This window comes from Dendrobium catenatum, unplaced genomic scaffold (assembly GCF_001605985.2).
Source record: "Dendrobium catenatum unplaced genomic scaffold, ASM160598v2 fragScaff_scaffold_414, whole genome shotgun sequence".
In the NCBI taxonomy this organism is placed as follows: domain Eukaryota; kingdom Viridiplantae; phylum Streptophyta; class Magnoliopsida; order Asparagales; family Orchidaceae; genus Dendrobium; species Dendrobium catenatum.
In genome coordinates, this window is record NW_021318876.1 from 2,131,908 (window position 1) to 2,144,627 (window position 12,720).

At 34.3% G+C, this 12,720-nt stretch overlaps 1 protein-coding gene across 5 annotated transcripts in view; it reads left to right on the forward strand.

Moving 5' to 3' along the window:
- Nucleotides 1-7,470, forward strand: part of LOC110093090 (26S proteasome non-ATPase regulatory subunit 9) — a 24,915-nt gene extending 17,445 nt beyond the window's left edge. Inside the window, exons 6-7 of one of the 5 annotated variants that reach the window (XR_003700490.1) lie at nucleotides 6,178-6,227; nucleotides 7,067-7,470. The gene's annotated coding sequence lies outside the window, so the exon portion shown is untranslated. Of the gene's footprint in view, nucleotides 1-5,697; nucleotides 6,123-6,177; nucleotides 6,734-7,066 lie in introns of those variants that run through there. The other 4 variants (XM_020817870.2, XM_020817872.2, XM_020817868.2 and 1 more) reach the window with 4 other exon arrangements.
- Nucleotides 7,471-12,720: the final 5,250 nt, after the last annotated feature.

Consider the following 12,720-nt stretch of genomic DNA (forward strand, 5'->3'; position numbering starts at 1 on the left):
TAGTCGGGAAGGAATCCGCCTCTAGTAAACACATAATCTGAGCCCCCCCCCCCCCCCCTCTTGGCCGGCTGGATGAGACCAGTTCACTTGTGAACCAGTCTAACAATACCCCCTCCCAAAAGAACCACCCCTGTCCTCGAGGTTTAAAAACAGGAAACTGATGTTTCACCTCTCGTAGATGGTCCCTACGTGCCTCCTAGTCCGGAAGGTGCTGGTGAACGGGCAAATGGCGACCTTCATGACTACATATCAAATGCGACCTTCATGACTACAATACAAATCAATTCCTCTTCTAGTGATTTGATTGTAGTCATGAGGTCGCATTTGCCTGATTCTGCTAAGCTTAGCAAACATAGGGAATGATTGCCATTCATTTGTTTTCTAATCTTTATTGTTTAAGACTAGGGATTCCCGGTTGAAAGATTACTACTTGCTATGATATTATTTTCCTATGATATGTCTGATGATTTTAAATCTCTTTTATGCAACTTTAGCCTAAACGAAAGTGAACTGATGAGGACATCGGAGCATCAACGGCTTACGATTTTTTTAGTTATTTATTTAATGTTTGTATAGTTTTTCTTATATGTTGTTTTTTCATTATACCCTCTATGGCTGTATGTAGTTTTGTAGCCGGAAGGGCATTTTAGTCTTTGTTATTTTTTCTTTTCATTGAGGCCTTTTATAGGCTAGCTTTCTTGTATGAGGGATATGATTTGATAATAAAATTTCATATTTTTTTGATCTCTTAGTGACGTTACGTTGATCTCTTAGTGCAGTTTCATGAGAGGAGAAGCCCGGAGCGAGGTAATTCGCATACCGCCAAAACTTGGAAGAGTCCGAGCGTTTCTCGCGTTCTACAATCTCTTTGTGAGTTCGTTAGTTAATCTCTATCTTTCTCTAATTCTGTTCTTCTCTTTTCGTCGCTCTTCATCCACCAAATTTTCCCTAGCTCCATTGCCCCGCCCCCTTGAGCGTCCACCCGCGAGTCAGCCTCACGGCTCCGGCCGACCACTTGCCGGCAACCTCCCCAAACCGTCACTCTCCTCCTCCCGGCATTGCTCTAATTTGAAATTTGAATTCCGAATTTCTTTCCTAATTTGGAAATCCAAGAATTTAGGGAAAGTGTTTATTCTGATAAATTCCAATTTTCAAATTAAATTTAAGGTTGGTTCTCATAACTTACCTCACATTCATCACACCACCATGTTCTTACAAATTTCGAAATTCAAATTTGAATGAGCTCCAAAATTTTCATAGATTGCCAAAGTCCAAATAAGCAGAAAGAATTGGATTGAATCCAAGTTCAAATTTCATGCATGAGGAGTTACTAAATTCTCATACACTAGTGCATCCTCCTAATCGGAATGATGCATTTGTCACACTAATCTTCCCTCCTCATCTCTCTACATCACGCCGGCCTCATCAAGGGGGAAATCCATTATAATTGCTAGTTTAAATGCCATCAATCCTTGATCCAAAATTCAAATTTCAAAATAACCCCCTTAATTTCATTCATAATCTGAAATAATTTCAGATTATTGAAATGAAACTCCCATTTTCCCTCTCTTGAAAACGCCGGCCTCCTCCCCTCTTGGCTCCCCTCCATTAATTCCCCCATTCAAGCAATTTAATGCCTATGACTATGAAATTCAAAATTTAAGTCTTTCCCCTCCAATTTAATCAAAACTGAAATTAAATGTCATTTTTATTAATCTCCCTTAATTCCTTCCAATCCACTACTCCTAAGTAAGGAAATTAATTCAAACGCTTCCCCTACCTTTGCTGGCCGATAAATTCCCCACCTGTTGGCTGATTTTTCCTTCCCAAAATCCCTTCCAAAACTCCAGGAAAAAACTTCTGCCCAAACATCTCAAGATTTGCTGTTGGAAATTCTGCAGCAAGCCCCGACCGGTCCACCAATTCCCAGGGAGCGATCAATTGCTGTCCAGATCTCTACAGGGACAGCCCTTCCTTCCTGTCTAATAGGTTTCCCTGAGCACAATAGTTTGCTATCTTGTGTACCCACAGCAAACTAGGGTGCTGTGCCAGCGTCCAGAACCAGTCCTAGTGCTGTCCTAGGAATCTAGTTCGTCCAGCCCGCCCGAAGAACAACCCCATTGCTGGCTGAGTGAGTTTCAGAAGTTTGAAGCTGACTGTCCCTTCATCCGCAATCATCATTAGCTTTCATAACTCCTTTTTTTTGGGGTAAACTCTTCAACTCATCTCTATCTTCTGAGTTACTTTACTCGTGGTTATAATTTGATTCACAAAGCGCATGTTTTATCGCCTCCGCTAAACTTAGTATTTGAATGATTGTCAGGAGCCCTTCATAATACATATCTATTGTTAGCATTGGAATTTCTTCGTTGAAACACTCTGTATGCAAAGTAAGACTTAGTGACTAATTTAATGATTCTTCAACTCTCGCATGTGTTTAGACCAAAGTATGGAGTTTACACCTTATCATTTTTATTTTGTTTGTTTATCATTCAAGCAGAAAGCTTATAATTTATTGCTGCCTCAAAATTTTAAGCGTGCAAAATTTCCTTAATTTAATTCAATTCCATGCTAATACGTTTTACATCATGATCGCTCTTATGTTTTGATCCATTCGTTTTATTTGCTAATAGTTCTATTTATATTTTCTCTAATCAATAAGTTGTGTAAGCTCTTAATAAAAACCATTGCAAGCATATAATGTCCTTACATCAATTGTAGTCCTGCATCAACATTTTTAGTTGGTACACGTCATGGATGGGATAGAGTTCAAACAGTAGCAAAAATTTATGCTAGTTCGTCCAGTTAGACAACTTACTACTTCTCAATTTTATCCACTATATTCAATAATGACAAAACAAAATATTTTGATTAGTTTTCTCATTCTTCACAGACCAAAGATTCCATTATAAAGTGCCTATGAATTTTCTCTTATCTTTTAGATTAAATTCAACTACCTAAAATTAGGGTGTCAATTTCAGGTCACAGGTCGGTTCGGTCGAACCGAAACTGACTTTGACACTATTCGGGTCAACTCGACCCGACCCGTTTCGGCAAACGGGTCGGTTTTTCGAACCCGAATCCGACCGCTTTGGGTCCGGGTCAACCGACACGACCCAAATGACTCGGGAGGACTAAAAATTGCTAGTTTTTTGAGTCAATAAAACAGGTCAATTTCCGATTTTCGAATCAAAAGCGAACGCGTCAATCTCAGGTTTTCGGGTAAAAAAACGGTCAATTTCGGGTTACTGGTCAACCCGAACCAGACCTAATTTTTTTTTTTTAAACGGTCGATTTTCTGAACCGACAAACCCGTTTGGGTCCGGTTGACCATAACCCAAATTTTCGAACGCATTCGAAGTTGGGTTTTCGGGCCGTGTCAAATATTGACACCCCTACCTTAAAATAATTAATGCCTTTGCAGAGGTTAATGCTACAAATCATGAACCGTTCTCTTCCACTCGGTGAAATGTTAGAAGTAAATTACAAGGTTACTCTTTGGTAACCTGAATAAGATAAATAGAAACTTGTTCCACTTGAAAAAAAGACGTCTAAAGAATACCATTTCGTTTGAAGTGGCCAGGAAGTTCTTGTGATAAAAACATTACTGGGATGACTGGTTATATTGCACGTAAAAAAAAGACAACGCCTCCAGTTCACCAAAATATGCATGTTAAATGATGATCATAATACATTCAATACATATGAATGTTCCATAATATTAACTACACTCTATAGGCATGCGACTCTTTTAAGTCCCTAAATGAAGATGGATTGAACAGTAAAAAACAATTGTATTATCTTCATTCAGGCCTTAATGGAAATACAGCGTACAATCCCAAATATTCAATAATAAAGGCCAGGTCTAGGCAGAGAATTGCGTCCCCCTTGATGAGTTTAAGGTCACGTACTGAAGTTATGAAAGGGAACCTCTCCTTTCTTACCAATTGCATAGATTAACGACCATTCTAGAGCCCCATATTGATATGATCCTCATTTCTCGGCTATGCCCTTTTTTCTTATTAGGTTTATGGAAGGATGCAAGTCTACATATATCTGCTTCATGATTAATTCTCAGAGAAGATCATCAGATGAATAATGCAAATTCAACTAGCAAAAAACCAATATGATAGTCTTCAGAAATTTGCAGAAAAAAGATCATAATGTAAGGACGAATTTGAACATTTTATTTAACTGAATCCTTACCAGTTACTCATTCTTGAATGATTGTCATAAGATTCGAAAATGGCTCTGCCAAGAAAACACACAATAATGTCACCAAAAGCTCTCCATGTCTCGCTTTCTTATATGTAAAGGGAGCCTAAAAAAATCACATTTAGAAAATGTTAGTGCAGAAGAAGGGAAAAAAGTTCGCAAGTTTTACAAAAAAAAGTGCATCCTAACTAGGGTTTGTAAACGAGTCGAGTCGAGTAAGGGTCTTATCAAGCTCGGCTCGAACTTGAGCCCGTCCACTGTAAACGAGCTCAAGCGCTCGCGAGTCTCGACGGGACTCTTTTAATATTATTAATTATATTTATTTGAATATTTAAATTTTATTAAATATTTTAAACATTAATATTAAAATTATTTTGTATTATTAAATATTTTTTAAACATATTATTTCTATTTTAAAATATTTAAATTTAATAAATAAAATAAAATTATTTAAAAAATATTAATAATTATTCGATCCGGCTCACGAGCTCACGAGCCGAACCTCATAAAGCTCGACTCAAGCTCGTTTAGTTTGAGCTTGAATCTCTCTTCCCCTTGTCTTTGTCCGCCCAAACGGGCGGGCCCCACTCCTAGTGTTTTGAAAATCAAACAGAGGGGGCGGTTTATGCTTGGGAGGAAAAACTGATTAGGAAATATTTTGTATTCAAGAGGATGAGGGGGATTAGGGGTTTTTTCATATTTTGATTGATTGAGAATTAGGGTTTCTTGGCATTTGGGTTCTAGACTCTCTTGTCTAGAGATTTGGGAGAGATGATCCTCCTCTCGAATTGAGGATCGTTTTGGGGCTGATTTCGCCTAGATTTTGCTTTATTCTCGTTGTTTTTCTCCAATTAGTGATAGGTTTGCTTGCGAACTCAAGTATTGCCTTAGGGTTACTTGAGAACTCAAGTATTTCCTATCATATAATTCATATTCTTCTCAAATTTGTGTTTGTTCTATTGGAGCTTGATTCTTTGAGCGTGTCGAAACTTGTGATGACAGTTTTGGTGAAAAGCTTTCTCTTTGTATTAGTTAAGGTCGAGACCTTCTTGATTACTTCTATCTTTATTCTTTTCATTTATGCACTTTGAAAGTGGTTTTTTCTTGTGCTATTAAAATTTAGTGAATTTTTCTATACTATGGTTTTCTTTTTGTTTAGTAAGTCTTGAACCTCACATAGTTTAACTGTTTCGTTCTTAGATTTCATATTTAATTGATGGTCTTTAACTTAACGTTTTGTATCCAATCTATTTCTTCTATTTTTTCTATTTTCTCTCAAAGAGGTGTAGTTTTGCCTATAATATTTAATGGACTGAGATTTTGATTTATGGTGCGTGTTGTTATCTCTTTTTAGATTGGTATTAAACAATCATAGACCCTAAGACATCTTAAATCACCAAACTTCTAAGCATGTCAAGTTTCAATCTGAAAGCTTCTAAATATTTTGGAAAGATTTTCTAAGAATCCGAGCTTCAAATTGAGATTCTTAAAACAGTGAACTGGAAATTGGGGAAGAAATTACGAAGTGAACGTAAGCATAATCTCCTGATGCATGAATGGAACTTTCACTGACTTCCAAATTAGAAAGGAAAGGGAACCAGCAGGTTCTGCAGCAGTTGCATTAATTACGTCTCCAACAACTCTTCTTACCTTGGCCCTGGCCTTCCAAACCTGCCCTTCAGTAATGGATCTACAATAAAATGCTGACATCCCCATTTTCAGTATCTGTAGTTGCTGCTTTAAGGGAATGTGTATATTCACTTGTTGTTACCAAAAGGCAAAATATAACCTTTAAATCTTCGTACTTCTGGAAGTGCTGAAATCCATTTGTGATCTGTTGCAACAAATTTAAGATACTTGCCAATCAGTAATCGTGGAATAATGGAACTCTATTTATTTTCTCTGCATGCAATAGCTTGTATCGTAAATGACTAGTCATTCTCTATGACTTTTTTTTGCCAGGTTAAAAGTCGTTGCATGTGGTGTCCCTAGCGATAAGAAATGTTTTACTGGTAAAGTTACGGCTGGTTTGGACCACTTGTGCTTGCTGCTGATGCTTTTTTCTATATATATATTTTTTAGGAGATGCTTTAGGATGCTTTCTTTACCTTTAACTCCAGTATAAAAGTAGCAAAAAAAAAAGGCTTTAATCAGTGTTTGCAGGGGTTTTGTTGGGGTCAGCATGGCTTCTTGAATTGTCTTTTCATGTATGTTAAATTACAATCACCAGAATACTGTAGATAGATGATATAGAGCTTGAGAGTCCAGACACCTAATGCCCTATTATGACTAGTTCTTGGATGATATGGAGCTTGAGAGTCCAGACATGAAATCCTCCATTTTTTTTAGGGAAGATAAACCCTCCATTTTTAAGAGATATGCTTATCACATCATCATCATTAGCCTTATCATATTTACTTTTCTTTGGTTTTATGATTACTACTTCTCATTTTTTTGCAGAGTGCTATATTTTGTACAAATCTTTAATATAACTTATGTTAATGGTATCTTTGGTGTATAACTTTTTCTTTTTAGGTTTTCAACGTTAGCTCCTTCAGCTCATTTCATGAAGAGCTTATTTTGTGCTGTGTCCGAATGCGTCCAGAGGCTAATCCGAACATGCCTCATCACCCAGGGTGATGTGGCGTGTCCGGATTGGCCTCCAGACGCATCCAGACGCCGCACAGAATATTTTTTCCATTTCATGGGTGCATTATCTTTTGCTTCCTAGTTCTTCGCTACTAATTTTATCAATTCTTTTCATGGTGTAGTATATACCCTCCATTATATATATTCAAATCAGTTTCTATTTCCTTATCTATAATAAATGTTAATGTTTTATCATGATTAGGTTGCTTCACATGTATGGTAACTCCTAGAATTTGGATTAATTATTCTGTGCGGACTTTGAATGCTGTTCGGAGGCCAACCAGAATGCCCAACGTTATCCCTTCTCTCGGTATCGCGGCTCAGTACTACTCGGTACTGCTGATATGACACATTTTGATTGATCTTCGGATGACATTCTACGACTGAACTTCGCACAAAATAATTTCTCCTAGATTTGAGCTATAAGTATATGATGAAGGAATTAATATGTAGCTATAAGCCAAGGGGAGTTAATTGCTAGAAACACTGACATTTTATGGTACGTTGAGAATGGTGGAGTTGGGCAGACCAGTTCTGACTCCTGACCCCTGCTTGTGAATTTAGCGGCTTCTGCTGCAGCTATCTCTGACTGTACAGTCACTTTCCCCATTAGTAAAGTGGTAGAAGTAAATGATGAGCACGTGACAAAAAGCTACGGCTTGGGAAGGCATCCAAGGTTGCTATTACTTGATTATTTTGGGAAAATTTTGGCCTCAGAAAAAAAATTTTTTTTTTCGGCCGCAGAATATATTTCTATGCTTAGGCTTCACTCGGGATGGCTTTCTTAATTTATTTTTTTTAATAAAAAATTTTTAATTTTTATACTTAAAAATTATTTTAAGAAATACTTAGTTAATACTTCATTTGGAATATTTTTCTTAATATTTTTTAAAGTTATTTTTCATATAGAAATTTTGATTTTTATATTAAAAATTTATTTTAGAATAGTAATAAAAGCATACCAAATGAGGCCTTAGTTTAGAATTCAGGACATTATTAAATTTTTAGATTATTTATTTACATTTAGTTGGACGTTTTTTTAGTTCTTTGACAATGATAAAAGGGCAAACTAGTTTTAATTCAATTATTTGTTATTTTCATCATTTTTTTTTAGTAGCTGTTCGTGTAATTCGTTAAAATGAACAGAAGTCTTGATATAAAAAAGCTGTAAATTAACAAAAAAAAAAAAAAAAGAATGTCATAATGGTTGATAATGATGAATTTCCATATAAATAGTGGTGTTGTGATTTTTCATACCTACGGTTGTTTTCAGTAGAATTCAAAAGGTTATAAGCCATGTATTACACAGCTCAACTTGGTCTGTTGATTGGAAGCTTAGGTTGCCAACTAAGAGGTTTAGAATTCGAATTTTGTTTGTGTGATCTATGTGTGAATTTGTCTTAATTGACCTAAACGTTTATATATATATATATAAGCCATGTATTGCTGCACAAAGCATGCAAATCATGATTGAATCAGTTGAATTCATGTCACCAAAACGTTTGGATATAAATCTTTAGGAGATGCTTTGGGGTTATATTGTTGGTTGCATTTTGAGTATATCATGAATTCATCAATTTGAAGGTAGTTTTAAATACACAATTTTAATAAAAGTGATGATGACCATCAACGACTGCTCATTGCTATGATCGTTGACCATCATGATCGTCACAACGAATTGTTGCTACCCAAGGCTAGGTTTAACTGTCACAATTGCTAATTATCATAGACCTTTGGTCATTGTTGTTGGTTGTCATTGTCACCCCTTGCTAATCATCATGCGTTGTCGTAGATTCTCACTTACAATCACTAAGTGCTATTAGTTACAACTGGTTGCCTTTACATCTGGTCATTGTCGACTATTGCCATCACCTGTCCTCTGCTATAATCTTTATTGTTGGGTCATCTTTGATCAATTATTATTTTTAATGTACAGTCATTTTATTTTGGATTCCCTTCAAAACATTATATATTTAATGCAAATGATTTCTATTTAAAGATTAAATAGCACTCATTTTTAATTGCTGATTATATTTAATTCATCATAATAAAATTGCAATTCTATTTAACAACCGATTAATCTTAGTAATTAGCAACTCTTCATTATTAATAAGTAATTGTACCTAAATTTTTTATTCTAAGCTAGTAAAAAGCTGTTGCTTGGTCCAATTGTTGAGTTGTATAATGTTCTAAAATTTCTATTTGGAAGTTCTTTTCTTCCTTAAATTTAAGCTTTCAAAACTTTTTTTTCTTTTGAAGTACCCCTTCACTAAAGGTTGAATTAGTGTTACTTCAACTGGTGAGAATGACTCATTTAGGAGCAAAATCCCTTTGTAAAGATGTAGGATTTTGAAGTTCGGGTTCATGTTCAACATAATGTAGAAATTTATAAAGCATAAATGATTGATCCTTTTATATGAATCATTTTTTGAATGTTTAAGAAGGAGAGTTGGATCTAGAGCTGTTGAGATGGTGATATATTTGAACCTAGAAGATATATAAAGAATGAACCTATTAACTTATTTACATACATGACTAATGACTCATGCATGGTCTTCAAGTCTACAAGCTTCATGCAACTAAGTTGAAAAAGTAACTTTCCTTCAACAAGTTTTACAAAATAAGAAGCAAAGATCAAAGAAATTTCTCTTATCAATAAGTTTGACTTGACGTAAAACATAAGATTGAAGAAGAGATCTTAAAATATAAATCAAAACTCAAGGTTGAATTGTGTGTGTGTGTCATCATTAATAATTTCATCAAAATACTGAGCGTTGAATTAATGACTTCACCACTGGCCTAACAAGCTTGAGAGCTAGGTCATCAATGTGCATCATTTACCAAGTTCGCTAAAATATAAACATTAAATTAGTTTGACTTGCCTATATCCAAAAGCAATTGTAAGACTTCAACAAGCCTTTTAAGTTAATATGCAACTTCAATCAAATGTAAGTATAGAAATACATGCCTATATGTGCTAAAGTGCAAATTACACTTTGCATTGACATGTATGAACAATCCCAAATATCTTTAAAGCAAAACATTTGTTAACCTCTACGTACACTTTTAAAATTGAAAATGATCAAATATAAGACATCAAATGTGAGAGCAACAGTAGAAGATGAATACAACATCGCAACGAATCACCTCAATTCAACATCTATCTCAAAAAATAGACATCACTGATTGTCTAATTAAAATGTTAAAAATGTCTAAGAAAGATCTCATATTACTCAAATTATCTCATAAGAATAATCCAAGGAAACTTTACACATACGAGTAACGAGAAGTTTTTCTGGGCAAGTGCACACACGTGCTATCAACTATTATATATCACAACAATAATAATAACATATATAATAATAATAATGATGATAGTAATCAAAATAAATGATAATAATAATATTCTAAAACTATAATAATAATAATCACTATCAAGAAAGCATTAATACTATAAAATGTTGTCATCTTTTATTTAATAATAAGCGCTTATATATGTATATTTTTTCACGCACACGTCAAGTACTCCAACCCTTTCACGCCTTAACCTTCCGATCTCCTTTCGTCTGAATCCAACTCTCCGATGCAATGCAAAAACCTCACGCAACTTCCCCACATTTCCTACTACTCTTCACTCTCATAATCCCAAAGCCAACGGCGACTCCCCTCTCCAAGCCACAAATCCATCGTTAATTGCCCACCTAAAGGCTTCTTTGGAGCAGTTTCTTAATATTTTATGAAGCACCTTTCAACAACAACAACAACAGCATCATCATCAGGAGCTTTTATTACGTTCTCTGATCGGACGTAACTCTATGTTTGATCAGAGGATTGTTACTCAGTTTTTGCTCGGTATTTGGTCGGTATTGCTAGGTATTGTTTGGTAATAACGAGGAATACCGCTCTGTGAAGACCAACACTGTGTAATACCGAGTAATCACAAAAAATACCGAGTTCTTCTAGAAAAATTCGGTATTTTTTGGGATTACTCGGCATTTTGTCTTCACATAATGGTATTTCTCGTAATTGTTGGTATTGCTCGGTATTTGCTCGGTATTTCTCGTTTTGTGCCTGCGATCTTAGTGTCGGCCGAACGTAGCTCTACGTACGTTCACGGGACCAAATAAAAGTTCCATCATTAGGCCTTAATCTCGTTACATGGGGTCTCCATTGTGTTATGTTAAGAGTCAAATTCTCATTTAAATCTAATCAAGAAATGCCATTTCTGATATTTTCTAACCAAGTCATTTTAAGTATACATATGACTTTCTTAATATAGGCCAAATCTAATACATCTACTCTCCTAAAAAGGTCATCGGAAGGTTACTATTTTACATGGCTAAAACATCTAAGGTGGCTTTCTCTAATCTTATATGTCATTAGAGTTACTCCAACCTTTTCACGTATATGTTCGTTTTGTATTATATCTCTAAAGAGTAAATCTACTCATCCACCTGAGCTAACATCCTCATCTTAGCAACACTTAACTTAATATTATGCTTCTCTTTGAAGCACCTTTCTCATATAAAAATTTCTTGAATTAAAAATTTTTATGCTATGCCTTAAAAAAAATTATATTTGAAAGTTGTTTTAAAAAACAATAAAAAAGCTATCTCGAAGTAAGCCTAAGGCTTCGTTTGGGACGGCTTTTTAATTGCTTTTTAAAACAGAGTTGTAGTACAAATTTTTAAATTTTTGTTCTAAAACTCCGTTTTAGAAAGCAATAAAAAAGCCGTCCCAAACGAAGCCTAAGTCTATTTGCAACAAGTTTCTCTTTGCTTTTTTTCTTCAAACAACTATTATAATTTCATTTGGATTTTTAATTAATTTTTAGAAATTTATGTAGTAGAAAGCTAGTTTAAGGTTTTATTTGAGATAATTTTCTAACTTCTTTCTAATGTATTTTTTTAGTAATTTTTTTTTTTAAGTAGCAAAAAAATAATGACAAAAAATTATCACAAATGAAACCTTAATTACAAGAATAGCTAAGAATTTTTTTTTTTCTTATCACAACTTTATATCATAAAAAATTGTATCATCCCAAATAAGATTTTAATTGTACCATCATCGTCGGCATGAAAATAAGATATATAGTTGTAAAGTTTTTATAAAAATATTTTTTTGAAAATCATTGTAAATATTATAAATATTTTACAAATATATTTGTAATATTTTTTATAATAATTATATTTTAATAGGTCTTATTATAAAAAAATATTTCTCATCATAGACATCATCAATTATAAATTAAGGAAATTATAATAAAATTATATTGCAGAAGTATCCAATGCTGGCGTTGAAGACCAAGTTGGTTTCCGCCGCCCAGCTCTGCTACTGCTAGTCAAGAGTCCGGCAACATCGATTAAAAAAAAAAAAAAAAGTAGAGGTGTCGAAATGGGTTGACAGTTCGGATTCGGGCTTGACACGAAATTAACTTAATTTGAATTCAATCAACACGTAAGCAACCCGTTTAATAAACAAGTTAGAAAGATCAATGGGAACCCAACCCGCTAGCAACTAGAATAACCCACATGACAGTTAATCTGATTTGTTTTATTTTTTTATTACTTATTAATTATAAATTTTAGGATATTTAATAAAAAAAGAAGATTATACAAACAAATAAAAAATAAAGAAAAAATATAATAAACGAATCATTTTCAAATAAAAAATGGTTTCGTAGGTTAACCAAAATCTGACTTATTTATTGATACGTCATCATGAAATTATCTTGATCGGACACGAATCTCGAGGCAAAACCAAAACGAAAACTTCAAAAATTAAATTTGGGAGCACGTGAACTCCGATTTCAGCGATTTTATAGTCAAACTGAGCGTCTCGGAAATACGAACACAA